Source organism: Mus musculus, chromosome 14 (genome assembly GCF_000001635.26).
Source record: "Mus musculus strain C57BL/6J chromosome 14, GRCm38.p6 C57BL/6J".
Taxonomy (NCBI): domain Eukaryota; kingdom Metazoa; phylum Chordata; class Mammalia; order Rodentia; family Muridae; genus Mus; species Mus musculus.
In genome coordinates, this window is record NC_000080.6 from 69,995,760 (window position 1) to 70,023,088 (window position 27,329).

Here is a 27,329-nt window from a genome sequence, read left to right on the forward strand (position 1 = left end):
CTCTAGCCCAAGGTTCCCAGCCACCCAGCAGACACACAGCAGGGTAGACCTGTGCCTTCAGGCCCAATAATTCCCACCCTGGAGAGCTACCTCACTTCCCAAAGGGATCCTCTCAAGAACATCTAAGGAGAATTTTGAGACCCTAAAAGGCTGATGAAATGTTACATAGGACCCCCAAAACCCTCACCCGGGGTTCAGGCAGGATCGCAAGTGCCCCTGTTCCCCATTCTATGTATTTTGCCATCTTATGAAAGCAGACTCCTCTGGACGAGTAGATTTTTGTTTAAGATTTATTTTATTTTTAAATCAAGCGTAGGTAGGGTTTAGGGGAGGGGTATGCGTCTATGAATGTAGATGTCCCAGGACTCTGGAGCGATCATACCCCTTGGTCCTAGAGCCACGGCCAGTTTGTAAGCTGCCTGAAGTGCGTGCTGGAAATCGAACTCTGGTTGTCTGGAAGAGCGTGAAGCCTTGGACAAGTGGATTTCGAGGCATGAGTTACCCTTGGCTTCACAAAGCTACAGGGAAAGTCTGGAAAACAAAGGTTTCTGCCCCAGTGAACTTGACCACAAGGAAGGAGACTATATTCTATTTCTTTCAGGTAAAAAAGACACGCCTGAAACTAGGACCAAGGGATCCAAGAACTCTAGCATCCAGGGACATCTGCCCCTGTGCAGTACCCAGCAGAGCTCCTTAAGGGCTCATTTATATGTGTCCCCTGTGGGCTAGTGTAAGGTTTGGTCCCTCTCATTTGCCCTCCCATGGAAAGGAAAGCAGCTACCGACTTTCCATGTCAAACGACAAATGCAGATAGGAGATTACCGGGAAGCTTTGGAGACCCCCCACTTCCCATGTGGTTTGGAGACCCAGGACTTCCCATGTGCTGAGTCCGCTGCTGCTTTCTTTAAAGTTCTGATCCCCTCACTTCTCTTGGATCCACTCTTCACAGGGTGTCCTGGGATGAAGGGACTGTCTCCAACTGGCCTGAGCTCTCAACAGAGACTAAGAGAGAAGGGCTGAGTTGGCTTTACAGAGCCTCGGTCCAGCTGGCTTCCCTGATACTGTGTCCTCCTCTGAGGACAGATCTCTTTTTACTCTGCTCCAGAGGAGGGTTCAAATCCAGCCTCTCTCAGATCTGGAGCGACAATTCAGTTTTCCATTGGGCCCCTCAACGCCTCTTACATTGGCTACTGAGCTTCAAGTACAAGCTGAATCTCTTTTCTTCAAGTCCTGGCTTTCCTGGCCCTCACGGTAGGAAGCCCAGGCCTGGGAATGTACCCTACTCCATCCACAGATGTTTAAGTAAAGTGGGTCAGCATTCCAGTAGAGACACTGCCCACAGTCCCATGAACTCATCAGTGGGCAAGCAGAGTTGGGGAGGGGATCTAGGGACCCACCCACCCTAGCTAGCTCTCTCCTGAGGGTCTAGTCTCTCCGTAGAATGGGGGACAGGAGGCACTTGTGACCTCTGACTCAGGTCTTCTGTTGAGACCCTCAGGGTTTCTGTCCCTCACCTGCTGTGACACCATTGAAACTCACACAAAGTTACACATTCATCCAGCCTGTCACTTCTTACCTAAGTGACTTTTGATATGTCACTTACTTCTCTATAGTTCAGATCTATTTGTTTGTTTGTTTGTTTAGTAAATTGAGGCCACCTTGGAGTTGCAAGAAGGAGGCATGCCTGCTCCTTAGAAAGCATTAAGGGAAATCAAACATGAGGTGTCTTGGACCCCACACAGGGTATGGTCCTTTCTGTGAGGGGACGGTGTCCCTGTGGCTCTGATTTCTGAGGCCAGCACACACTCTCCTCTGGCCACCATCAAAGGCACCCTTTGCCCAGCAGCAGTTAACTGGGTGAGGAAATCCCCCCTCCCACCTCCACGCCTCCCCCCACACACACCCCACCTCACCTTCCCACACCTCCTCCCTAGAGGCTCATAATTGGCGTTGTGAGAATTAGTCACCTCACCAGCACAAGGAGCCTCCCCCACAACTCAGGCCCCCACACAGGCAGACTGGCTGAATGCTTAATTGGAGTTCCTCGCACCTCTAAGGACAGCCTGTAATGAGGAATCAGTGCCTGGGAAGTGGCAGGCTCTGACTGGGGAGTGGGGGTGTGGGGGGTGCCAAGGTTGACCAAGGAGCTCACCTTCCCTAAAAATGTCCCCTTCGAATGGACACAGCAGGGCTGGAAGAGAAGGGTAAAATATCAAAAGACTTGAAAATGGCCTGGATACTCAGCATACAACCAAAGGATACTTCCAGAACCTTCTACCCAGGGGGCCAAGGGATGGGAGGATGGGCCATTCCCAGTCATGCCCATCCACCTCAGTAGAAAGGGTAGCCCCAGGCCTGCCTCCACCAACAGCCTCTTCTCCTCCTGGGATGCTTAAAGGGAAGGGAACAGCAGCTGAAGGCTTGAGAAGGACAAGGGTGTGACAGGGTCACAATAAGCCACTTTCTACCAATATGCTCAAGTGTCCACCCATAGATGTCCCCTGATGAGGATAGCATGGATGCCTTGAAGGCAGGGAGATCTAGGCTCAGAAAGTACCTCATCTGGCTGCTAGGAAAAGTTAAGCAATGAAGGTTCTGGAAGGAACTCTTGTCACTTGTCACTGTTTGTGCCACGCCCTAGTAGAGCAGGATAAAATGGGTGCTTGCTGCCGCAGTGTTCGGTTCTGCTCAGGAGAAACGAAGAAGGGAAGGGTGGGTACCCACCTCCCAGGGGAGCAGGAAGCAGCACCCTACCCAAATTTAGAGGCAGCTAAAGAGAAGGGAACAGTGTGGCCGTGCCATCTGAGGCGCCGCTGACTCAGGGCTGCACTTGTGGGGAACTGCCCTACGCTGAGTTAGATGGGGTGTCGATCAGAACACAAGTGAGGAAAATGGAACATGAGGGGAGCCATGATGGAGTCGAGCTGTCACATCCCACCGAAGGCCAGCCAGAAAGCGAGAAGCAAGCTTGGCCCACTCACCACACAGCTCCCAGCCTTGCATGTCTAATTGGATTCTCTCTTCCTCCTACAAGGTTATCCCTAGTGCGTGGAAAATACCTCATGGTCGGGTTCTCTCCTCTCGCTCAAGAGGGAGGGAGGGAGGGGGGGAGGGAGGCCGGGGGCTCCAAGCACCTCTGACATTCATATTTTCCTTGTGCCCTGACTCTGGGGTGACAGGCATGTTGTAGCAGCAGTGTAGTAGGAACCCGGGGGTGGGGGACAGCATGGCTGGACACGGTGGAGACAAAGGATGAGCTTCGCAGATGTCTCCGGGCTGTTACAGGGAGACCCTGTCCAATGTAGACCCAGCAGATGCCTGCCCATCTTCCTCACGATGTGACCCTCCCTCGGGGTCTTGGGGCTGGACAGCCAGCCTCCTCCCTGTCCATCCTCTCTGTCTCAAGCAATCCTCATCATCACCACCCACCCACCACTGCCCCAAGCCAGCACAAACCTTACCTGTGGCTTAAGGGATCCACTCCCACCTACCCAGTATGGTAGTCCTTCCTGAAATCATTCAGCCAGCCCAGCTAGTCTCCAACCATCCCGACTAAGAGAGGGCTTTCCCTCTGACAAAGTGCTCCTGAGAGGCAGGAACGTCCGCTGCCCGACTCCTATCACGTCTGAGGCGGAGTTTAGGAAAACACTCCCAACTCTGGACGGCTCATCTGTCTAGCTCGGAGGGTCAGGAGGGATATTATATCTATCACCAGCTCCTGTTTGAACACTTGTTTGGGGGGTGGGGGCTGTGGAACCTTTAGGGTAGGAAATGTGGATGGTATAGATGGCCCCTGGGTGCAGATTGCTTTAGGCCTAGCCTAGTCCCACTTACAACCAGAGCTCTCTGCTTTCCTGATCTGCCAAGATGTAAAAACCCCACCCCATCGACTCCTACCACCGACAGGCCCTCCCTGCCTCAATGGGGCTGTACCCTCTTAAGTATGAGCCAAAAGAAATCCTTCCTCCCTTAAAACAAAGGGCAGGGACCGTTCAGCTCATGTCTTGGGCAGCAAAAAGTGATGAGGAGGTGTGTGTTCCTCCCAGAGATGCTTTCCTTCGTCACTAAGTTCCTAGGGGAGGTGTTGATGTCATCTGTGAGATCCATAGAACACACAGCATCACATGTCACAGGTGCTCTGGAAAAGGAGAGTAGGAAGTGTCACAGCACTGTCCCTCCGTCTCACAGCCCACAGAGTGTCCCTCACAACCATGGATGAGGACTGCAGCTGAGTTCTGAGGGTCCTTGGCCTGTGTCTGGATACAGCCCAGTGCTGTCTCCCCAACATATCCCACAAACATCTGATTTGAGGAAGGTCTGTCTCTCTTCTTAATCATATAAGCCAATGTTACCAATTTAATATTCTCAAAGTAGACCTCTCTCACCCTCTCCAATTTATCTGCTCTTGACCTCCTCTGGTCCCCTCCACGTCTACTTGTTCTCCTGCCTCTACTTTAGCCCTCTCCTCTAAGCCACTACCCATACTTCACGTTCCTATCAAGTGAGGATCAAGGGACAAAGAGGATGCAGTGCCTAGTACAGGTCCCCCTCCTCTGTGTGACCCAGGCTCCTTGTCTTTGTGGGCATTGAACTTAGAACCCTGGCAGGGCATCTTCAGAGATGGTCTTGTCTTCCTCTGAGGCAGCTTCACCCCTCTTTTCCTACCTTATAAATGTGGGGGTGCTATAGAATAGGGTATGAAGAGAATGGTGGAGTAAAAGAAGGATGCAGCAGGGATGAAATAGAAAGACGAGAGCAAACAGAGAATAGGCCAGAGGCTGTCATTTGTATTCCTCCTTGGATGACTGTAAGTACCAGACTTCCTTCTCAGCTGCCCACTGGTGCCTCTGGCCCAGCCTGCTAATCTGCACAATGGCTTCCTCTGTAGCCTTCTTTTGCTATACCGGACCTCAGTGGTGCTATTCCCCGTTCTGCCCGACATTCATCCCATTGCGCCACCAGGCTTGCTTTCCTGTTACCCGTTACCAGCTATCCTAGTCGTGCCCACGTGCCACCCTTCAGGCAGGCATGAAGCCACTTACCAACCCCCTCCATATTCAGCAGGCTTCACACTGGGGCTGCTCGGAAGAGGAGGCGCTTGCTATCGCGGGATGACTCAACTAACATCTTGTGTATCTCGATCAGAAAAATACCCATCTGACAGTCTCTTTCTCCCCCACCCCCTTCTGTACCAGGGGAGCTGCTTTGCTTCCAAAGTGGCCGGGTTATCGGCGGCGGGGGGGGGGGGGGGTTAATCCTTTAGCAGAGTGAATTTGAGGTGATGGTGGTGGAACAAATGGAGAGATAAGCAACCTGAAGTGCAGGGGACTGACCAGGGGAGATGGATGTAAGATGGTGGGGTAGCAGTCTGAATAGATGACCAGCGTTTTGAGACTAAGAAGACAATCGTCAGGTTGGCCAACCATCCCCGTGGCCATGCTCACTGACCATCAAATGTCTCACATGTGGGCCCTCACTCAAACCTCCCCAGAGCCACATGATCTTACTATCAGAAGACAGACTCTTTTCTGGGTCAGCATAGATTGGGCTTTGTCGTCTACAAGCTATTTCTATTTGCTCCATTTCTTCTATGAGTAATAAGAGAACCGAGGAACGGGGGGAAAACAGCTCACAACAGTTTCTGGGGACCTGTGTAACCCCAAAGTGCCTCTGCATGACCCTCAAAACCAGCATCTTAGGGTTTACTTTACAGAGAAATCACTGTCCCACCTGAGGCTCCCCACATGCCTTTGCAGAATAGAAAGGGGAGGGGGTAGCTTGCCTAGGCTAGAGGGAGCTGCCATGTCTGCAGTATATGTCTCCTCCACATATATCAGAGACCATCCCAGGAGTGAGCGCAGACCACCCTGGCCATCCTAGCTGGGACAGATGCCCCAGTGGAACTCTACTGCCAGCATCCGGAAAAACCCCCAAGAGCCAAGGAATCGGGCAATCCTTCCTGCCCACTCAGAAATTCCGGAAGCCCTTCCAGCCGGGAACCCGCCTCCCCAACCTCTCTCTAGCTTCCTCTGTCTGTCTCCTTCTTGCGACTCCTGCGAGTGCACAGGAGGGTTGAGGGAAGCCCCGTGTGCCTGTGATGAACGGAGCTAATTTCTGGTTTGCTGGTATGCCGCAGAGACGCTGCCTCCATCCCCCTCCCTCCAGCAAACCCTCTCCCACACACAGACAAATAGGCTGCATATTTAATTGGAATTCCTCACACCTACAGGGTAAAGCCTTGTCAGTAGAAATAGAGCCCACAGCCAGCTGGCTTCCCCCATTCCACCCACCTTGTCTCTTAAAAAGAAATCCCCCCCCCCATACGTGAACACCACCCACAGGCCCTTGTAAGTCCCTCCCAGCATGGTTGTAAAGGAGGGATTGGTTGGCAAAGCTGCTTCTTGCCTGGGCTGCTACAGCTGGGGGCCCACCCAACAGAGACCACCCAGGAGCTTCTCCCCAATAGACAGACCCCAGTGGCAGCCTTCTGACTACCAACCTCGGGACCCCCATAACCAAAGCTCTTGAGGCCCCCAGAGTCACTGACGGATGCTGCCCAGATATTCAGGCTACTTGGTATATGAGACCAGGTGGGAGGAGGAGAGACAGACATGGACTGCTTCCAAAGCTAGAAAATTCCTTTTGAGTAGCCAGCCCTTGGAGCCAGTCTCTGATGGTACAGGTGGGAAACTGAGGCTGAGGAGACAAAACAAAGCACATTGCGTGGCTAACAATACAGAGTGGATTGAACCTTGGTCACCACCCCAGGGTGGTGCTACAGCCCCCACATTGCTCCCCGCCTTGTGAAGTCTCTCCCAGAATGCAGGAAGGAAGTGGCATACAGAGACAGAAAGAGTCACCGGGATCAGGAAGGAAAGCAGAGAAAAGATGAGAAGGCTCAGAAGGACAAGGGCCCCTAGCAGACCTGTAGAGGGAAGTGATAGTGGTCTGTTTCCATGAGCCAAGGCAGAGGTCTAGGGGCACAAAGCAGGCCATCAGAAGATAAAAGATGACAGGCTCCAGAGAGGCTGAGCTCCTCTGGGCAGCCTCAGGGATGCCCAGCCCAGAAACACAACTGAGCATCTTAGTAGGGACAAACAGATGAGGGATGCTCCTCCCTAACAGAAGTTCCAGAACGGGACCCTGTCACCAGCAGGCCTCATGGGACCTCGCCATTCAGACCAACAGTCTCAGCTGGCTTTGCAGCCTAGGTGCCTACAGAGGGTTTCCTATCTCTCTGTCTTGTCCCCGTGGGCCTCTTTCTTCCCTCCCTGGCTCAGGCTTAGCCTGGCACAGGCCCGAGCGCCAAACCGGAGTGTGTCAGTGAGTAGACAGCTGCCTAGGGGGCTCTGAAGAGCACTGTGACATCCTCGCTCCCCCACAAAATATCATCTCGGTTTGCCTGAAAGTTCACCATTAGTGACTCATTCCTTTGGGTTAAACATAGCCCTCCCTTCTCCAAGGCAGCTGCTTTGGGAAAGGAGAACTCATTGAGATCTCAGCATCCCGGTGTGAATGGGGAGACTCGAGATCTGGGAGACAGCCCAGAGGAAGGGAGGAAGTGGAAGCTGCGGAAAAGACGAAAAGGAGGAAGGAAGTTTATTGAAAAGGAAGAGGAGGCCAAAGAGAGAAGAGATGGGTCCAGCTTGAGCCATGGCTGTCCTACAGTGACTGTAGAAACCCAACCTCATTGATGCTCAGATTCACCGTGGGCTCCGACTCTCATAGGCACACATCTGTCTTCATCTGATCCTCGCAGCCTGGGGAGACTGTGTACCCCGTTTAAGAGATGAAGACACTACTGAAGCTTGTGGAGTTTGGAGAGCTTGTCAATCTAGCCGAGGAGCTGGAAAGCCAGGACCACACTTAGCACACGTCTGCAGAGCCACCAGCAGGCATTCAGAGAGCACCCTTCCTCCATCTCAGCATCCATCTCCCATCAGGGATGGGGGAGGTCCCCGGTAGAGAAACAAGAGGGACAAGGAAGAAACTGTACGAGAGGCTTGAAACAGACAAAGGAGGTACTGAGGCCCAGGCTGTAGTCCTGAAGCAGTCAACAGAGACCCAGTCAAGAGGAAGGCGGTGTGGGTAAAGGCAAAGACTCACTTATCTGCTGGTGTCAAATCTGGCACTAACATGGAGACCACCCTACCACACCCCCCTGTGACATCCTTCAGATGACACTTCAAGAGTCTCTGCCAGAGGGTCTTGGCTGACTGGGGGGAGCAGGCAGGCCCAAGCTCCTGTACCCTGGCCCCCTCTACTCCTCTTCTGCCTTCTCTCCTTGCCTTTCCTTCCCTCCAGCTATAGCCCTGCAGGAAGTGGCCCGTCGGCCATATTGAAACCGTCTGCTCCTCTCCCTCTTAACGAGGCAGGTTAAATACGCTGTAATCAGAGTAATCATACACCTGGGCTGGTTCTCGAGAGAACTGCCTTTTGTACTGCGATAGGACATTAATAGCAATTATTCTGCTTTGTAATTGGAGCTTTAAATACTAATTCAAACAGCCAGAGGAAAACCAATTAGTGCTAATTTATCTCTATGTGTTTTCCAGAGCTGGTGTCTGTCACACTGTGAAGAAATAGGTTGGTAATTAGTACAGTTGGGTGGTAGATAGAAGTAATTATCAGATTCTTCCATTTTTCTTTGGGGGAGAAAATGGGTAGGGGGCAGGGAAGGCCAAGATAGGTACTGTAAGTCTTTGTTGTCTTGAAGTTTACTCGGTGGGCCTATGAGTGCCAAGGCCTGGGCATCCCAAGACAGCAAAGTATTCCTGAGCCAGGTGGGTTCAGGTGGAAGGGGCATCGAAGGCCTTAACAGGGACTTTCCCACTAACAGGCCCACAGAGAACTATCAGCAGTGTTGTGGTAAGCATACTTTTCCTGTGTGTCTGGAAGAAGGCTTAGGATCCCCACCCCTGATAGGGTTAAATGGACAGTAGGGCCTGGGCCCCAAGTCTGCCTCTTATTCGCTAGCTGTGCGACCTGGCAGAGGCACTATATTCTGTGGTTTCTGCTTTCCTCCCATGTAAAATGAGCAAGAGTGCTCAGATAGTGTTAACCATTAACTTGACAAGGTAGAAACACTTAGAAAATGGGCCTTTGGCCGTACCTGTGGCCGATTATCTTGACTAAGTTAATTGAGGATGAAAGATCTGTCCACTATGGGTGGAGTCATTCCCTGGTCGGAACCTAGATGGTGTCTAAGTAGCAAGAAGGTGATGAGCCGTCTCAAGCACGTCTTAATTCCTCTGTGCTTCCTGATTGCGAATGTGATGTGGTCAACTTTTGCCTTGACATCCCTACCTTGATGGACTGTGCCTTGAGCTGTCCTTCCTCCCTTATGTTTCCTTTGCCAGGGTCACAGCAACAGAAAAAGAAAAAAAGAAAAAGAAAAGAAAAGAAACTAAGATAAATACTTTCCTTGCAGGGCTATTCTAAGGGTTGATTTAAATTAAAGTCAGACTTCCCTAGGCCTGGTACCAAACAGCAATGTGTACGTGTTACTACATGCCCGCAGTTTGCCTGAGGCTCTCCTGGGTGCCTTTGTAAGTGTGACGTCTGGTGGTTTAAATCTTGTGGCTCACCATGTCCTCGACTTCCCCACTCCCTACGGTGGACTTCTCACCAGCCACGGGGCTCAACTCCTCATCTCCACAGGAAGGGTAACAATGGTACCTTCCTTGAGGACATACTGTGAAGATTGTATGAAGCAGCAATTAAAAGGCTCTTAGCCAGGGGTCATGCATGCAATAGGAGCTCTGTCAGGGCTACGTGTCACTGCCAATGTCATTATGTTGTTATTTCACTGTGCCTGGTCGTGTTGGAGTCTTTAAATCCTCCATCGAAGGAGGTAGACATAGTGCTAGGAATGCATTCTATCAATACAAATATTTTATCAAAAGCCCGGTCCATCCTCAGGACTGTCAAGGGGCCAGCCACTACCTCTGTGAGACTGGCATACCTTGAACAGAGGCTAACAGTACTTTCCAGAGGGTCACAGGGTTTGCGCTTTCACAGATGTGACTCTAGAAAGTGCAAGCGAGTGGGCAGAGAGCTGCCTTACTCCCATCCCACAGGTCAGGAAGTGACAGTTGGAGAGTATAAGTAACCTACTCCAGAACGTTCTTGGCCAAAGCCAAGGGCTGTGAAGTCTTCAAAGGACATTCAATGTGTCCTTGTCAAGTGGATAAATAAGCAGGAACCTTCACCACTGCATCAGGTAGCCTGGCCTGCCAAGGTGGGCGTGGTCCTTCTTGAACAGTGGAGTTGACCATGAAAAAATGTTGCAGAGGACCAGAACTCTTTACAGGAGAAACAAGTTGGTGGAGAGATGGATAGCTTCATTCTACCTGGACTAGGCCTTTAAAGGATTGAGTAACAGTCTCGAGTTGACAATGGTTCAACTTGAACGTTTTCAACCTTAGGCCGATACGAACATGATTCAGTAGACACCAGGTATGGGGTTGATGGGTTTGTTTTGTTTTGAGATGCAATCTTGTAATGTGCCCAAGTTGGTCAGGAACTCACTTCATAGCCAAGACTGGCCTTAAAGTCCTGGAGATTCTCCTACCTGACCCTCCCAAAAGCAGGGATCACAGCTTTGGCCATCACCCCCATCCAGACTTGGAATTTGGAATTTTGATCTCCTCCCAGGCTAACAATAGACACACTATGAAACCAGTAGCTCTGGGAAGAGCCTCAGCTTCCAGTCAGTCCCACAAACACAAGAGGAGACAACTAACACTTTAAAGTGTGATGTGTTTTAATATGTGGCGTGCCGTTATTTAGGTGGATAAAATGCACCGACAGCCATCTGTTGAGTCTGGGTTATGTCCAGTCATAACTGAGGAGCATCTCTGGCAAGCAACACTGCAAAGTTGTGAGGTTGTTTCCATAGGAGAGAGGGAGATCTGGTAGACCCAGGTCCTCACCACAGAGTTCCATCCTTCCTGCCCACTGGTGCATTCAGGGAAACTGTTTGGACTGTATAGGCATTTGAGGGCTGACCCTGAGTCACAGAAGTGGGTACTGAAGAGTAATGAGGAGGAAGATGCTGGAGAAGGATAGAGCTGCAGCAGGAGCCTAGGAACGGGTAGATCACATGTTTTTTGAGAAGCAGGGTCACGTATAGACGATAAGTGCCGGGAAGTCAGAAGCTGAGGCTGGTAAGTTAGGCTTTGCCAACCGTGTGGCAGAGGACATTTGACCTAGGCCACCTCCTAGAGTCGTTCACTGCTCTCATGAGGAAGAAGTTTGTTCTCCGCCTACCACGTCACCCATCCTTGATGTCTACCACTATAATAGAATACCTAAGAAATGAGTGACTTACAAAGAACAGGGGCTTAGGACTGAAGAGATGGTCCAGCCAGTCAGGTGGATGCTGGGTAAGCATAGGGACCGGAGATCAATCCCCAGAATCCACATTTTAAAACATCCAGGCACCTAATGCACACTGTAATCCTAGCACCGGAGAAATAGAGACAAGAGGATCTTTGGGACTTGGTGGCCATTAGTGAACCCCAGGTCAAGTGAGAATCCCTAACTCAAAAAGTAGATGACATTCCTGAGGGACAACCATGCAAGGTATCCTCTAACCTCTCTGCACATGTGTGTGCACCTACCTGCACATGAACACGCATACACACATACAAAAACGGTAGGGGAGCAGTAACAGGGATGTGAGCACAGTCGTGGTTCTGAAGGCTGAGAAGCCTACGAGCATGGTCCTGGCATCTGGCCAGCGTGTGAGCGGCACACGGTGGGAAGCAGGGCGAGCATGCACACCCGTGTCTTCTCTTCACCTTCTTACCACTAACACCGTCTGCCCATGGCCTCATCCAGGCCAAATAGCATCGCTTCCAAATACCATCAGCACATCAATGATAAAGTCTTTCCTCTATGGACTTTGGGGGATACATTCAAACATAGCATGAACTTCTACCCTAAGAGAGGCGAGCCTCCTTCTAATTCCCATGAAGGAACTGGCTGTAGGCTTGCCAAGCTGTGAGCCTCCCACCCCCTTCCCCGGGGTGGGACACTTGAATTCTGTGGACTCTCAGCTCTTCTGAATTCAGTGGGTTAGGGACGGGAAGTTTTGAAGATGCGATCAAGGAGCTTCTACTGACCAGAGCAGGAGAGGGTGGGAGGGTAAGGAAGGAGAGCTTGAGACCTTGAAGGGAGGGTGGGGGTAGAAATGGGTAACAATGGGAGGAAAAACAAGGTTGAAGGGTACGGACATATTAGCAGGGACAGGGGACTTGGCATATAGCCAGACAATAGGAATAGTTAGTTAGCCATCATAGCAAGAGATGTGTTGGTGATTTTCATTTCCTTTTTTTTCTTTCTTTCTCATTTATTTATTATTTATCGTCTTCTTTGGTTACGGGTACTGTATTTTCTAAACATTTCACACTGAACATATTTCTCCTCTATACAAAGAAAAACAATTAAATTTATTTTTAAGGAAGGAAGGGACATATGCTAGAGACATTTTGAAGGAAGAACTGACGGAATTTGATAAGCGACTAGATAAGGGTGATAAAGGAGACAGATGAATCAAAAATAACTCATAGGTTTTTGAGGCTGGGTGCTGGTGGGGATGGCAGCGTGCAGGCAGGCACGGCATGGATGAGGGGACTCTGTAGCGGGGACGAGATTGGCACAATGTCAAAGTGTGATTTTTCCCCCAACTGTTGGCAAGACCACAGAGGGTACCCACACAGCCCAGAGAAGAGGATCTTGGAAAAGAGGTTCCAGGTACCCTGGGGAGGTTTCTTTTGTCATCTCACCAGGTAGAAGAACAGCCTTAGGTTAAGGACAGAATTGAGAATATCTTTATACAAGCCAGAGCTATGAGAAAGACCCAAACATAATGTTGTACACCCGCATCTCTCCTCACCTTCTTACCATTAACACCATCTGGCCATGGCCTCATCCAGGCCAAATACCATCACTTCCAAATACCATCAGCACATCAATGTATGCATCTATGAACGAAACCCCTGAGGATCCAGCTATTTTCCCAGCCTGAGTTGTTAGAATACTAAAGGAAGGATGGTCCTAGAGAAAGGGGGTTGACAATTGTGTTCAAGGAGGCCCAAGGCAGGGAGACAAACATACTCCCAGGAGGTCCAAGGATCCTGGTATCTATGCAGGTGGTGAGATAAAGGTAGGAAGCCAAGAAGTTCCTCTCAGAGATACAGAGAACACCTGTCACAGAGAAGGATCTGCCTGAGTTAAGCACTAGCTCATGCCCCCTCCCAAGCGTCCATGACAAGATATCTTATTCTCCCAGCCTCCTCTACAGAGGCTTTGGACCTGGGAAAGCCTCACAAGGCAGAACTGCCCTATATTCGCCTTGTATCTGCTGGTGTCGTGGTGAAGGATACGAGTCTCTAGAGACTGCGTATGGCCGGGATCTGAAGGCAGCTGTTCAGCCCACCACTGCCACCCCTCATCCCAGAATGCTCCACTTCTTCCTTAGCACCAACACCTGCCCTGGGCCCTCCTCCCTGAATGTGGCCTCAGAAGACTCTATTGACCAGCTCAGGCCCCACCCTGGGATGCATCACTGTTTCCTTGGCAACTGAGGGGGTGGGTTGAAAAGTAACACACAAAGCAAATAAAACGAGCTCCAAAATGGGTGGCCTGCAAACAGGCGCCTCAGCATCGTGGAGCCTCAGATGTAAAGGGGGTTGTTGGTCCAGCCCCTTTTACTGATATTGCTCAGAGAAACCCCGGGCAAAGAACCCTTCCTAACGTGCTGTGGGTCTCACGCATGCTCTCACTGCACCCGCGGAGCTGCCACCAGAAATTAGATCTCTGATGAAGATCCGTCTCTATAAGCCGTGGTGTTAGCGAGGCTAGGAGAGCCAGTCGTCTCCCCGGGGTTAGGTAGCTCAGAGCAGACACCAAGCTACTAAACGGAGCAGGAAGATGGGGTGTAAACACAGCTCATGGGCAGAACCGACTGGGGAACCGAACCTGCTGGAGACCCAAAGGCTCTCAAAGCCCCCAAGTTAATGTGAACTCCCACTATCCCTTTCCAAGACCTTAGAGCATTTAGGGAGCTCCCAGTAGGCGATCTAGGAACGCCTCTTGGGGCGGGGGTGGGTGGGGGGATGACTAAGACCTCAGGAAGATGCGCCAACATTTTCCTGTGAAGTACAAAGACATAGAACAAGGACACGGACCTTTTATTGGGGGTGGGGGATGTTGTAGTCCTGGCTGGCCTACAACTCACTGTGCAGAGCAAGCTGGCCTTAAACTCAGAGATCTGTCTTCTTCTGTCTCCCAAGTGCTGGGATTGAAGGCATGTACTTCATGCCCAGCCCAAGGATGTAGACCTGAAGGAAACACCTTTGAGGCGTTTGTTTTAGCTGTGGGTCTGCCAACACACCCAAACCATAGACTCTCTTTAGCACCCCGAGAGGCCCGCAACTTTGCCTCTCCGTCATCCACTCCCCACTCCCACTCCCACCCCCACCCCCAACCCCAACCCCAACCACCGGCTTCGGAGACTCTGTTCTGTCACCACCAACTGGCATATACTTAAGCATCGTTGATTGGCATCGCGTGGCAGGTGCTGGATTGTGTCACCTGTGCAGATGCAGACAGCAGGTGTGTGTTTTCTTGTCTGTGTGGCACACACCTAGTGTATCTCTGTTTCTCGAAGACTTTCACGTCTGGGTTTCTCGGTCTCCCAGGCAGGGGCTTGAGTCGGTGACATGCAGGGCATCCCTGACACAGTGATCAATTATACATGTCCCTGTAAAGTCAGGCCCAGTTCCCAGGCACTCCCTCTTAGTATGGGCACGAGGTTGGGTCTGACGACATGAGAGAGAGATAACCTTGAATTCCCTCTAATTTGCACAAAAGAAAAAAAAACAGGGGGAAATTATTCGAAAACTGCAACACTTTATTATTAGTAACGTATTTGTCTGTGATGCATCTCACAACTGCTGGTCCCACACCAACGTGTCACAGCTTTGAGGCTGAGAACTGCTAGTCTAAGTGGTGTGATTTCAGAAGTTAAAGGAGGGCCACTTCCTGCCCCCAAAATATCTCCTGTCTCCACCCTACCGCTTTCCCCTGAAGTCTTGCCCCAGTCGATCTATTGCACCATGTCAAACAGCCCAGCATCCTCTTCTGAAGTGTGAGGACTCCTGAGGGGAAAGAATCCATTAAGGCCACGGTCTCCTTTAGTGGGACTTACAGAGGACCCAGAAGCCCATGTGCTAGGCCCTCATACCCATGTGCCACTCTCTCCTTCCCCTCCACAAGATAAGCAGGATAGTACTGTTGTCCCCACTTCTCACAAGAGTAAACCAAGGCACGGGACAGGTACACAAACATCAGCAATCATCCCAACCCAGTTTGCTCTCTTCCAAAGTTTGGATTTTGATACACCATGAGTGGAACAGAAGAGCTTGGGCATCTGCGAGCCAAAACAAAGAAGCCTGCGCCCAGGAGGAAAATGATACCCTTAGGACATAAGGAGAGTGTTTTTTCAGGGGTGGGGGTGGGGAGCATCTTCGTGCCTTATAGCACATTATTGAGGCAGGCTTCTTTTACACCAGAGGCATAGATACCCTCCATGTTTGCTAACACCTGTCCCATTCTTGGTTGCTATCAAGGCCAGGGCCAGGGATATATCAAGATATCAAGTCACATCCTTAAAGATGTGCGCAGGTGCTCCTGTCCCAGAAGAGCCCGCTTCTACCTGTTCTCCCGGGATAGAGAGGAATGCCTACTTGAAAACCTTCCGGAGCATTACTCCTCATCAAATGTCTCCACTATAGCAACCCCGTGGAGCGGACCTCCTGAGCTCCTTTTGTAAAGGAGAAAGACTGTGCTCAATAAATTCCTGGCGGTCAAAAGCTCCATGAAGGCCAGGCCAGTGAGTGAGATGGTGCCGCCGGCCTCTCTCTGCTACATACAGACTTGTCCAAGTGCTCATCGACCGTGTGGGCATCACAGCCCAAAGTCACGTGCACCCATATGGCCAGGTCTGTCAGACCCTGAAAAGATCATCCTTCCTGCCATGACCCCATCACCAGAAGGCCTCACCGAAACACAACTGCCCAGAGATGCAATATGAGAGAGAGGAAGCAACCGTGAGCTTTTCAGAGAAGGAGGGGCCATCCAAGTAGGCCAAAGAGCTCAAAGCCAGATCTGCTGGTATGAGACAAGGGCTCTCCCTTCAAGATAGTACCTGCACTGCCCCTGATTCTACCAGGGTGTATTTAATCCTTAGGGTCCTACATGTAGAGAATTATGATTGCATGGTTTACAAAATCTGCATCCAAGATGCACTCAATGCTCGGGTTGATTTAGGCTGGTAGATTACAAATACAGTTGTGTCTTTTAGTTCTATAAAACAAAACAAAACAAAACAAAACAGGGAGGGAGGGAGGGAGGGAGAGAGAGAGAGAGAGAGAGAGAGAGAGAGAGAGGGAGAGTTAGAAGCAACCCAGCTGGGTTGTGGTGAAACCCACCTTTAATCCCAGCACTCAGGAGGCAGAGACAGATCTTTCTGAGTTTGAAGCCATCCTGGTTTACAGAATGTGTTTCAGGATAGCCAGAAATACACAGAGAAACCCTGTCTCAAAATATCAAAAACAAAACAAACAAACATGGCAATCTGTGGGCTGTGGAGGGGACCCACCCACATGGGTAGAGCCAAGGCACATAGGGCCATAGATATGTGCATCTCTCCATATATCCATGTGCCAAAGAGTTTGTATGCTATCCTAGACTCAACAGAGAACATTGTAGAAAGGCTTTAGAAGGAGAGTAACCAAAGGAAATCCATCTTCTCCAGATGCCAGCTTTGCATCGTCAGCCGTGAGAGATGAGAAAGCAAGAACTGGGGGTTGCACACGGGTGGTCCCAGCAGTCCTGAATGGGGCTCCTGTGGAGCTGCACTTGTTCCTAAGAGATGCTCCTAAGAACTGAGAACTCGGTGGGACTACCGGAAGGGAAGGGAATGCAAAGGGAGTCTCCAGCTAGATCCCTGGCGTGTGACTACGTGACTGTAGGATTGGCGTGACAAGGGAATTGGGCTTGCCTTCAGTGGTAATAGGCAGGGCCTTCCTCCAGTTAACCTGCCTACCCCCACTACCAGGGCAAACCTCAAGGACTTTAGCACCCATGTCATGAGTTGGTTGGTATCCAGATTAGGGGTAAGGAAGGGTACCAAATGTTGCTTTGCAGAGTCCAGGTTGGCCACTTTTTGTCCCTTTTTGTCCCAACTCAATACACAGTGGAAGGTGTCCCTGATCTCCACCCTGTACCTTCCCCAGGGCCCTACTGAGATGGCACGATCAGTCATAGGATGGGTAGATGCACACTTCAGCCAGGGAGACTCCAGATCCCCAGAATGTGCTGTCCCATCAGTCCTCATACACGGCACAGTTTCAAAGATGAAGTCACTAGGGACTCAAAGACATGGACAACAGAGAGTTCTGCCCCTTTAAGGTCAAGCGAGAGCTTATTCACTAGATCCTGGTGCCTGGTTTGGGGATCTGTCTAGCTCAGCACTTTTAGAAGATTCACCCATCATTAGCTAGTTTCTAGCATACCCAATGACAGCTCATCACAGGGTTTAAGACAGAAAAAAGTATATATTCCCAGAGAACTGGCAGATACAAAGTCACCCTCTTCAGTTTAACAGGTGTGTGACTGACAGAGACAGACAGACAGACAGACTTGGGCCTTCTAGCTAAGTATCACCCTGTGTCCAAGAGTTTTGAGTACTCTTCAATTTGGGGAAGAAAAGCTCAAATTTGCTGCCGCTTTCATTCATCCTTGATCTAGTTCTATTTCCTTGAGGTCTCCCTCCAGGAAAAAGGGTAGGACAGCTACTATATCATGCCAAGAGAGCAGCCGGCCAGGGCTCTAGGAGTCCTTCTGAGAAAGACAGGCTCTGAGCTTGAGGTCTTTGAAAGCGGAGATCAGAGATCAGATGTCCCTAACGGGCAGGGGTCACCTGATTAAATCGACACTTGTGGGTTAATGAAACATTTGAAGGCAGCTCGGTTGGAGGAAAATTGATCTCAGTCCGTGGGGCCAAAAGTAGAATCATAACCAAGTAGTCCTCAGAAAGATACAGATTTTGGTTTTGTTGGCGGTGTGTGTGTGTGTGTGTGTGTGTGTGTGTGTGTGTGTGTGTCACAGTATGTGAGGTCACAGGATAACCTCTCTGGTGTCAGTGTTCACCTTCCTTGCTTTTATTATTATTTTTATTATTGTTGTTATTGTTGATTAAAACATTATTATAAAGAACTGTCTGTCAAATGGAAAAACATACAGCAGAATTAGCCAGGTCCAATGACCTTCCACACAGTTAGAATGGCCATCCCGAAGCTGTGTAACTTCACGTGGATCTTACACCTTCGCTCAACTGTGTTTTCAAGCGCTTATTTCACCAGGTGCCAAAAAGGAAAAAACAAAACAAACAAACAAACAACTGGAAACACAATTTCATTTCCTCTTTCATGACTCAAGCCCTTCACCTGCATCCCTCCCTTCCTTGTCACTGAACATTTAGCCTTTCCTGGTCTCCTTTCTATACGTTGTGCAGCGATCCTATGTACATTCTTTGAATACATACACATCTGTACACAGAAGGGGCCTGGGGTCCCCGTATGAGGGAGAACGTGAGGGTTTCTTTTTTCATTCTGAGCTTGCATGACCTTGCCTAATATCATCTTTTCCAAATCTATTTTCTTGCAAGTTTTGTGATTTCATTTTTCTTTAGAGCTGAATAGTATTCCACTTGCATGTCAGTACCAGATTTCACTACAGCTTCATCTGCTTAGACCACTACGTTAGTTCCATTTCCTCGCTGTAGTAAATAAAGCAGCAATAAAGCACCCATGGGGATCAAATACTTCTCAGGTAGAATGTGGAATTCTCTGGATATCTGCCCAGAAGTAAAATAGGTAGCAGTTTTTTTATTTTTAGATTTGGGGAGGGGGAAATCTCCAAGCTAATTTTCATAATGACTGTATTAATTTGTGTCCCCACCAAAACGACATTGTTTTGGGGCATGGTCCCTTGTGAGGCATGGTACACTGTGCCCTGTACTATACCTAGCTGGCCCTTGAGCTTCCCAGGAGACTTTCCTGTGTCTGCCTACCATCTTGTCATAGGAGCAGTAGATTTATAACAGCTGCATCGAGGTTTTAGATGGGCTTGGGGGGTGGGGGTGGGGGGGATCCAAATCCTCCTCATGAAGTTTGCATGGCCAGCGTTCTTCCTCGCTGAGCCAGCTCCCCAGCCCCTACCCCACTTTGTATTTTCCATCATGAGATGGGCTGGGGGCGGGGGGTTCTTGCTAATTTGCCAAGGCCAGACTTGAACTCACTGTGTAACCCAGGCAGGACCTGAACTTCCAGTCTCCCTGCATCGGCCTCCTGAGGAGCTGGGATTTCAGGTCTGCACCACCAGGCCCAGCTGGTTCTCTCTGGTCACTGTCCACAGTGGTAGTGCTTGGCTGAGTTTTCTAACAGTACTAATAGTGAACTTGAGTTGGCCCAGCAGGCTGGAAGTATCATGTATGATCTTCATCCTCACAAACCCCTGCAAGGCAGGCACTCCACGTACCAGTGTACAGGCAAGGAGAAAAAGAAGCAAAAACAGAAACACTGTCATTTACCCAAGGCTTGTTGAGTCGAAGGTGGCCCTGCAAGATTTGAAAACAGGCGTGGCAGTTCTAGCTGTCACTGCCCTGGAACACCTTCCAGGCAGCAGAGCCATACAGCACTGAGCTGAGCACCACAGGAGAAGACCCAGAGCCAAGAATATATTCATAGGTAGAGATGTTGGAGAGATGGCCCATCAAGATCAAGAGAGGTGGAGTCAATGACATCCAGCTCTCAGAGATAGCTGTCACTCCGTTCCTTTGCCCTTGGTCAAGCTTGTCAAAACCAGTTGCTTGGAACTACTCTTTCTGAAGTGGATTAGTCAGGGTCCAGTTGTAACGAACTGCATGGCCCTGGGATAGTGAATGGTGTGCCCTTCTCCATTTCATCAAGGTCATCCAGATGTAAAACTAAGAGCTAAGGCAATTCTAATTTCAACTGGACTCCAGGTTCAGTGTGCAGCACAAATGGCCAGCCATAGAAGACATATCATCTGAGAGTTTTCTTTGTTGATGTCGTTTGTGGCCTGATATCAGGTTAGCCTAGGCTGGTTTCACGTTCCCCACAGAACCAATTAGAACCTTGAACTCCTGGTCTTCCTGCCTCTACCTCCCGAGTTCTGGGATTACAAGCATGATTGGGCTCAGTGATTCAATGGTCAGTGGATCTACCTCCCAGACACGCGGTCTCTTTTAGTTGTAGCATCACTAGCCACTGGAGGTCTGGCTAAGAAGAGACAATATCAGGTCATCCATCCTCGTGGGACTTGGCCTTTTCCTCCCTTCCAGACTTGTGAGACTCCAGGGCACCTCGGCCTTGCCTCAGTTTCTCCCTAACTATGGACAAGGGAATCAAGGCTGCGGGAGCAGGGTGTCAGCAGCATCTGAGGACAGGAGTTTCTAAAGGAATGGCCCCGCCCCACAACCCCGCCACCGTGGCTTTCCACCTCTGTGTTGCTCTCCAGATAATATATTTATAGACATATAAATATCTTTTCCCCTGAGGGACAATGAAACTCAGCCAAGTGGGAATTCAGCGGGATCTGGTGAGATTTGTTGCAAAGGAATTTCACTGGGGTGGGGAGAGAAATTGTATATTCAGGACACCACCTGGTTAATAAACCAAACACACAGCTCCCGGAACACACGAGATTTCCTTTCTTTATTTTCTTTAAGTTAACCAAGGCTGTATTGTTATCCACCATGCACACCCTTCCTTTGCCAATTTAGATTGTGGAGATTTTTTTTTCCCTCCTTGGAGACAATAAGCACATTAACAGTAGGGGTTAAATAATTTGTTAAGGAGTGGTAGATAGAATGGAGTTGGGGGCTTCGAAGGGGGTGGGTAGGGGACCAAAATCTGGCAGTAGCAGCAATAAATACAGAGTTGTGCCTCCGGCATAATATATCAAAGAAAACATAATGCATCCAGCTTAAGACTAATGATTGCCATATAATTAGATCTGAAGCATTGTGCTATAAATGTGTATTCTTTAGCGTGCTGTGATTTTACTGTAAAAAAAAAGGAGAGAGAGAGAGAGAGAGAGAGAGAGAGAGAGAGAGAGAGAGAGAGGAGACAGAAAAACACAGAGCCCAGCAACATACTATAAAAAGACCCCTCTGTTGACTTCTCGGCTGTTTAGTATTCCTTGGATGTCCTCCCTTGGGAGTGTGTAATTAGTGCTTTATGAAGAGTACATTTAAAGCAATTTAATATTCACCTCATTCAGTCTGAAACAATGTGATCCATGCTTAGACAAATCAGTGCTCCTTGCTGACATAATCTGTCAGAACATTACCTCTGAAAAGACCTTTCAAGAGGTTCTGCTGTTAATTAGTTGTCTATCATGTATAAACAGAGCAGTGAGCAGAAGGGCCTCGACAGGCCAGAGGGATACGTTGGGAAATGCATTTTGTATGAACGCGGGTTGGGGGGGGTTTGTCTTCTCACTCAGCAGCCTCCCTCTTCCCCCATAGCCTCGCCTTGCCACGCCTGCAACCACACAAGCCTTGGGCCTCTTCCAGGCAAGCAAAGTGCTTTCCAGTTGACTTCAGGGGGCACTGCCAGTCACCACAGTGAAGTGTTCACACACACACACACACACACACACCACCTCCCTGAACAAACCCACCTGCAAGATAAGACAGCTGCTTTTACAGCCCAGGGTGCATGGCCTTACAGGCCATCTGAGGAGGGGCTCTATAAGCGTTGAGTGGGACATGCCCCACCCTTCACAGGCAAGGGCCAGACAGAAAATACAAGTCTCATATGTGTCTTTCTGCTCTACTCTAAATGAAAGAGACCAATACACACAGGAGCCTCCTTGGCTGCCATGGTCACAAAGAATGGCAGCCATGTTCAGAGCCCTGTTTAAGGTCATGTGATCTAGGCCTTCCTTTCAAGGGATGCTTTTATCCAAGTCCATCCTCCAAGGGTGGGTGCTGGCTCTTTCTGTGTGTGTTGTCTATGGATTTGAATGGTTCGTCTTTATTCTGGATTTAGAGCACCTCTGTGCAAGCATCCTAGATCTTAACAGGGATGCTTGACAAGTAGTGGGTCAAGACCCAGTTCTGTAGCCTTCATAGGTTGGCAATTGCGAGAGGGTATGACAAGGACTGCCCAAGCACCTATTTCCCCTGCAAGGCTCCAGAAGGCCGGGGACCATGTACATCTATTGTATGCGTATCCAGAGGTATATGTCTGCCTCTCATGCCTGTTTAAGATTTGTCACCTTCCTCAGTGACCTCGGCCATACAGTTTCAACATTCACTCCATAAACATCCACAGGCACCTACTGTGTGCAGGCACCTACCGTGTGCATTATTCTATGTACTATATTCCAGGGCAGCTGAAACAAGTAAGTCACAGTCTCTGCTCATGAGATGCTTACAGACCCATAAACTTCTAATTACTGTTTGGGGCAATTATAAGTAATGAAGAGAGGCAATATAATTTTGTAACTAGGAGGGAGGGGCGGGATTGAACTGCTTGGACTCAGACTTTAGACTATGTACCAGTTAAGTGACTCTGGGCAAGTTCTTTGGCTGCCCTTTTTCAGCCTCTGTAATGGGAGCGAGAACACATGCCTCATAGGTTTGTAAGGCTTAACTAAGGTAATGCAATGAAGTTCCTGGGAGAGGAAAGCAGACCCAAGTGCAAGGGGGTGCCGAAATGAGCAAGGTTTTTGGACACTAGTGAGTGACTGAACCCTTCAGAAGGAGCCACGAGGCGAGGCAGCATGGACTGAGTAGTGGAGAGGTGTCCTGACAATCAGGGAGTCAGCCATTTCTCCTTGTATTTCTGAAAGAAGGTGAGGGAGAGAGGGAAAGAAGAGAGCGGAAAGGACAGGGAGGGAGGGAGAAAGGAGAGAGAGAATACAAAACTTAATATCTCAAAATTCTCAGAGCCTCAAGCTTCCTCAACCCCCACCCCACCCCCATCCCTGATCAGGCAATGCAGGAGGAAAGCCCCCTGCTCTGGCAACTCCCACAGCTGCAAATCGAGGGTCCTGGTCCATCAGTATGGCACAGGCAGGTTGGGAGGAGGGATGCTCGAGTAAGCCCAGCCCTGACACGGCACCTGGTACCCAAACGATGCTCAGTACAGGGTCCACTTGGGCATTAGTAAACAGCGTGGAGTGGGGTCTGAAAGAGGTTAAACGGAGTGTTCAAGGCACATGGCTACGCGAAGCTGGATGTCAGGCATTTCCTCTTTCCTCTTTCCGGTTTCCCACTTACCTTTACTCCAGTTAAACTGCAACCCACAGGACGCATCTGCCTGCCTTTGCAAGGCCTGCCTGGGAGTTAATGGCTTTGGTGTTTTTTTGGGTTTTTTGTTTTGTTTTTAAAGGGAGTGGTAAGCAAAGACACAAACACACAGAAAAGCTGTGAGCAACATCACCACCAAGTAGCCCACCAAAGCTCAGGCAAACTCTACCTGGGCCCTTCTAAAGTTTGCCATGAGGGAGGCTGCCCCGCGATGCTCACACACTGAGAATCGGGCATTGGGTACAATACACACACACACACACACACACACACACACACACACACACACAGAGAGAGAGAGAGAGAGAGAGAGAGAGAGAGAGAGAGAGAGAGAGAGAAAGAGAGAGAACAGCACAAAGGGCACAGGGAGAGAGCCAGACATGGGACCTGAGACATCAACTTGAGCAGTAGCCCACTCACTTCAAAGTCAATCTCTCTCTCTCTCTCTCTCTCTCTCTCTCTCTCTCTCTCTCACACACACACACACACACACACACACACACGGTGTCTAGCAGAGGAAATAGACTGGGGGAGAGGCGGGAGGGGTAGGGGGACAGCAGCTGTGTCCCTCTGTGCGGGCTTTCTGGTTAAGGATGAAACAGTTCACACAGTCTCCTTTGTGAGTTAGCATTCCCACTCTGTGTGAAAAAGCAGGGACAGATGAGTAACCGAGAGGTCACCCTACCAGGGTCTGCTGACCCAAAGGCCAGCTTTTGCCCATCACACCAGACTGCTCTGACCCCCCACCCCAGAGCCTCCAGGGAGGGAAGCAGGCGGGCAGGCAGGTTCCAAGGCTACCCCTGCTTTCCATAACACTTGAATTTCTGTGCATCTCAGATTTCCCTTTCCAACACCACTCCAACTCTCCTGGAGTTGTTTCAGCCTCTGAATCATTCCCTCCCCCCACCACACACACCAGGAGGAGCACCCCTCCCCCAATATTCAAGATCTGGGGGGGGGTGATTTTGATTCCTAACCATCAAGCTAAGTGACTGTACTAAAGGACAGAAAAGACCAACTTCAGTCCTGACTAGCTGTGTGACTGAGGGCGGGTCTCTGTGCCTCTCTGTGCCGGCCTTTGATTCCCTGGGAATCAGAAGTCAGAATCTCCACCACTCCCAGGTCTTAAGGGATCTGGGAGAGCGAATGAGGTCATGTCTATGAGCCGCCCAACGGAAGGAAGTCGAAGGACTAGCACAAGGCTGCATTATCTTCTGGAGTTGGCAGGGCCATTGCTGCAAAGTTGCTGGGACTGGGAATGTCTCAAGGGCCTCAGAACCAGTCCTGGGAATGCCACAGGGAAGTGGTGTGTCACGACAGAGCGGGGGGGGGGGGGGGGGGGGGCTCTGAGATGTGAGATCAAGTCCTAGCTCCGGTGGGTGCTTAACAGCTTCGGGAGACCACACGATCTCTTTCGGGCTCGGCTCTCTCACCTATAAAATGAGACTAACCCAAGCCCCGGATGATTCTTCGGTAAAGGAGTAAACAAAATGAGCCCTGGCATACAGTGGGCATACTTGCTGTGGCCAGTACCCTGGGACTGTCACAGAGAATAACTTGCCGTATCTCTCCGTGAGCTGTCTCCTCATATAAGCCAACACGTGCTGCTGTTTTCTGAAGCACAGCCTTCTGGGGTAGAAAGAGGGCTGAGTGCTCCACACGTCTGCTTTGGACCAAGAAAAGAAAGAACAACAGCGGTAAGCATAGGTCCCTAGAACAACAGCGGTGTGCATAGGTCCCTGGCATCATCCAGGAAGCCTGAAACGTACACAGCCAGGAGTCCAAGGTCAGAAGCCTTGGGGTGGCCCTTCCACCCTGAGTCACGGTGAGACTTGGCCACTGAGTTCTGAGCCCAACACTCTCAACCTTTGCAAGTCAAAGCTCTCAGCCTGGACGCCTGCTTTTCTTGGTCACTGTCACTCAAGAACAGATGACAGACCTCAGTGAGCTGTCAGGCAGACGGGTCTCCAGACAGATAGGCGAACTCTTGTTCTGTGGCCTCCTTTATAGATGCAGGGAAACACACAGTGGGAGTGGGGCTGGATGCTCGCCTCCCTAACTACCCAGATCTAGGTGACTTCCGGGCAGAGTTTACATTTGGGGAGCTGAGACCAGTGGAGAGGAAATCTATCCAGCAGAGGGTGTGAGGACCCGTCAGCGACTGGCTGAGCCCTCTGAAGCTAACAACAAGGCTGCAGAGCCAATCTGGCAGAGACTGTCTGAATTAGTCACCGGTTTTGATGAGGAGGTAAACCGATTACATAACAGTCTCTCTCTCTCTCTCTCTCTCTCTCTCTCTCTCTCTCTCTGTCCTCCAAAAGACTCTCCAGAGCCGGGGCTCTACTCTTTCCCTCTGGCCATGAAGGGGCTCAGGGCCAGGGAGGGTCACATACCAGAGCCCAGGGGCTAAGGTTTAGGCAGGAACCCTCCCCAGGCCTGCTCCAGCCCCACGGGGCCAGAAGGAGGCGCCCGCAGCTCACCTCCTGCCTGCAGCTTGCCACCCTGTTTCCAAAGCAATCCCACGCTAGTCTTGCAACCTGCTGGCTCTCAGGCTCTAGGTGTTAGCCTGGAAGATGCCCCAAACAAGGAGGTAGAGATTTCTCAGTTGCCAGAAACTCCTGGGCCCCTGAGTTATTCCAGGCCCCCTTCCCCTGCCAAATGTGTCATGATTCATTGTTACAAAAATGAATACCAATCGGCGCTGAGCCAGCACCGTTTGCTGTACCCCTGTGGAGGGACTGCAGAGGTAGGGGGGCACTGGAGGGCACACCTGTGCAGCAACAACAGCTGCTTGGAATCCAGATGCTTATCTTCTGGAAAGAGCAAACCTGGCAAACACAGGCTCGCGCCTCTGGCTCCGTGTCCTGTCATGAGTGAGATCTGGCCTCTAGGTAGAGGTCAAGTTCATTGGTTTCTAAGTGATGCCTAGGATGGGACCAGTGTGTATGACTGGGATCTTCCTGTAGCTTTGCTCACCTCCTGCACAAGGCTGCATAAAGAACAATATGTGTTTAACAATATGAATAATGGGTGATGATGAAGGTGATGACTGTGGTGATATCAGAACGGGGATATGAGTGTCCTGTTTAACCCCAAGTCCTAGGGACTTCAGCTCTGCCTGACTTCCTATTGGTGCTTCTGTTGCACTCACCAGACAACTGAGAAACCGAAGCAAGAGTCTGAGAAACTGTAGGAATCACACTGACCTCCTGACCCCACACAGGACTAAGCTCCATCAGTCCAGAAAGAGGAGTCACCATTACACAAGTGGAGGATGAGTTGAGCACTCAGCAAGTGACGTCAGCACCTCTTGAGTCTTCCTCCTTTTTTCTCAAGCCTGGGTGAAGGCAGAGTGCCCAGCCCAACCACACAGGAGACAGTAACAACCTTCAAAGGCTGCGTTCCCACCACCACCCTACCAGATTCCAAGATGGAAGAGTTTGGAGGGGTCTTGGGGGGTCCGCTAGTCTAGCCTCCCATTGTACAGATGAGAATGCAGAGGCTCAAAGAAAATGTGGGTGCCCAGCAAGAGTGGCCCCAGCCCAGTTTTATTCACACAGTGGAAACCAGAGAAGGTGGCAGAAGATAGATGCAGGGTAATCTCTCAGCTACCAAGCCGGCTGAGGTCTGTCTGACTACATGCCTCTCCAGCTCCAAACCAGACAGGCAACAGTTTTGAACAGAAGAACGGACAATCACCCCATGGAGGCCACACAGATGGCCGTGAGGACAAGTCAGTAGCTACAGTTTCTAGAACAATGAGCCTTTCCTCTCTGCCCTGCTCCTGAGAACTTAGCAAAAAAGGCTAACTTACCCCCTAAGCCTGAGGGTAAATTCCCCAGGAGAAGTCTGATCCTGCTTCTATCTCTCGAAGATCTCTCCCAGGTGTCTATTTGGGATAAGCTTCCTGGCA

At 50.2% G+C, this 27,329-nt stretch overlaps 1 protein-coding gene and 1 long non-coding RNA gene across 5 annotated transcripts in view; one reads left to right on the forward strand and one right to left on the reverse strand.

Annotated features, from left to right (window-relative positions):
• Pebp4 (phosphatidylethanolamine binding protein 4) overlaps positions 1-27,329 on the forward strand; it is a 219,512-nt gene that overhangs the window by 155,353 nt on the left and 36,830 nt on the right. The window lies entirely within an intron of this gene.
• Gm33524 overlaps positions 3,450-27,329 on the reverse strand; it is a 64,407-nt gene continuing 40,527 nt past the window's right edge. For 3 of the 4 annotated variants that reach the window (XR_383554.4, XR_874784.3, XR_874783.2), the window contains exon 4: positions 24,746-25,079. This is a non-coding gene — a long non-coding RNA (predicted gene, 33524). Of the gene's footprint in view, positions 4,139-24,745; positions 25,080-27,329 lie in introns of those variants that run through there. The other variant, XR_383556.4, reaches the window with a different exon arrangement.